This window comes from Coenobita brevimanus, chromosome 46, assembly GCF_032717465.1.
Source record: "Coenobita brevimanus isolate Jiangsu-jjx chromosome 46, ASM3271746v2, whole genome shotgun sequence".
NCBI lineage: Eukaryota > Metazoa > Arthropoda > Malacostraca > Decapoda > Coenobitidae > Coenobita > Coenobita brevimanus.
Window position 1 is genome coordinate 9,329,142 of NC_136999.1, and position 2,767 is coordinate 9,331,908.

The window sequence follows — 2,767 nt, forward strand, 5'->3', positions numbered from 1 at the left end:
TCTATTTCCATCTTTATGTCCCTCTTCTGTCCTCTCTCTCCTATCCTTTCTCTTCAAATCCTTTCCCCTTCCATGTCGTCTCCATTCTTCCTTGCCCTTTCCCGCTCTTCCTTTCTCTTTCCATTTCCCTGCTCTTGCCCTCTTTCTGCCACTTTCCCGTGTCTTATCCCATTCATTCTCACCACTTTCTTCCTCTCTCCTTTTCCTTTCTCTTTCCTTTAATTTCCTTACTTTCCATTCCCACTCCATTATCATTTTCCTCTTCAGTCACCACGCACATACCCACTCCTCTTCTTCCTCCCCTCGCTCACTTCTGCCTCTTCATATTCACTCTCTATACTCTTCTTCCCCTTTCCATCGTTTCCTCATCTCACTTCCCCCCTCCCTCCTCATTCTATCTCATACTAAATCATTCTCCCTTTTCCTTTCTTCTCCTGTCCTCTCCTTCCCTCACCTTGCTCCTCACTCGCTTTTCCCCTTCCCCCCTCTTTCCTTCCTTCTCTCCTCCCCTCTCCTACTTACTTCATACTCATTCCTACCCATCCTTCTCATCTCCTCTTCCTTCCTCACCTTTCCCCTCACCCAGTCTTCTCTCCCTTCCCATATTCCTTCCAATAACCTTTAACCTCTCCTCTCTTTTCCTTTTCTCCTCTCCCTTCCGTTCACTTTCCCCTGCTTCTCCTCTCCTCTATTTATTTCCTGCCTTCCCCTTTTCCTTCAACCTTACACTACCTTACTCATTCCTCTCCTCTTCTGTCTTCCTCTTTCCCCTCTTTTCTTCCTGTCACCCTCACTCTTATCCTCTCTCGCCCTTCCTCACGTCTCCACTCCCTTTCTGTCCGCCTTCCTCACCCTGCTTCTGCCGCTCTTTCCCTACTTTCCCCTCTTCATTTCTCTCTCCCCTCCTCTTTCACCCTAAATCATTCTCGCTTCTCCTCCCTTCTTTTCTTTAGACCTTGACCTTCACTCCCTCCCTTCATCCCCCCCTTCCTCCATTTCCTCCTCCTACTTCCCCTCCTTCCTTCCTCTCTTACTAAATTCTACCATCCTTTTTCATTTCCTATTTTCCGCAGACCCCCTTCCCGCCGAGGCAACGATGTTAATTTTTTTTTTTGCTACTACCAGACGAATTTACTTAGCGTCTGTGAGATTTTTCGACCTGGAGATTTATTTTCCATATATATATATATATATATATATATATATATACTATTTTATAACCTCTTCACTACGAGAGGTTTCCCACGTGCTTCATATACTCGTCTAAGGATATCGGGAAAGAGAGAGAAAAACCGTCCTGGGGGTGAATGTTATTCTCTCTCTCTCTCTTCTACGTGCCAACCCCGTCGTTGCGTGCCAGAGGGCTGAGTTATTCGCAAGCCTTAGTCTGTAATGTAGGCACCAGGTAGAGAGAGAGAGAGAGAGAGAGAGAGAGAGAGAGAGAGAGAGAGAGAGAGAGAGAGAGAGAGAGAGAGAGAGAGAGAGATTGTGTTTGTGAATGGATTATGCACATAGCTGTATATGTATAGAGTATAACTGTGTGTGTGTGTGTGTGTGTGTGTGTGTGTGTGTGTGTGTGTGTGTGTGTGTGTGTGTGTGTGTGTGTGCGCGTGCGCGCGCGCGCGCGCGCGCACAAGCGCTGGAACGTGCGTATGTTTGTAAAGTGGGAAAGGATGGGGAGAGAGTATGGGTGAGGCAGGGAGAGAAAAGAGGAAAATAAGGGTACAGAAGAAGGGAGAAAAGGTGAGAGAAGTAAGCAAGAGGAGAGAAAGAGGGGGAGATCTAGAGGGAAGAAGAGAAAAAAGGAGAGAGGCTAAGGTAATAGGGGATACAGCGGTGAGAGGGAGAGAGGCATGGATCTAATGGGAGAGGAAAGAGGAGAAGGGAAATGAAGAAGACAGAGATGAAAAGAGGAAAGTGAGATAGACTGTAAGTGGCGAGGAAGAGAGCTCAAAGGGAAAAAGGAAGGGAGGAAAGAACGAGGTAATGGAGTTGTAAAAGGGAGAGACAGTGAGCTTTGGAGAAAGGAGTGAGGGCAAGAGAAAAAGAAAGCAAGATAGAGGAAAGAAGGGCACGAGAGAAAAGAGAAAAGATCTGAGAAGGAAGGAATGAAGGAAGAAAAGGGGGAGGTTGGGAAAATAGAAGAAATGGACAGAGCAGAGGACTGAAAAAAGAAGACGGACAAAAAAAAAATCATAAACAAAGAGAGCGTGAGTCAGACAGCAGAACTTCCTATGCGTGCCTGATAAGCAAGAACACGAAGGTCAGCACTGGTACCTGGTTACACCGTGTTGCTTACTCCCCCCCCCCTTCTCTCTCACATACACACACACACTAACCCGCACCAAGAACTATTTATAACACACCGTAAAGCGGGTTATGCAAGCTCTTGGCATGCTTAGGACAGTACAAACGTTAGCTTAACCTTTTCACTGGTTTATTCTGGTCTATTATTTAGGCTAACAACAGATGACCAAGTTTAATTGAGAAAAATACTAGTAGCAAAATAAATACATACACTAAATAAATAAATAAATATCTCTCCTTTCCCTTTAAACTAAAACCAGACGATTGTTTGCAGTCGAGAGAAATCCTACCAGCCAGGGGTTTATGAGTCTTCCTGGTACCTCCTCCTTATCAGTTTATTTCCTCATATGGCAGGTTAATATTCTCACTTACGATATTAATATACACTATACGTATATCAGTATTTATACTTCATACATCACAAAATATTAACCCTATTCATCTATGGATTGAAATTCTA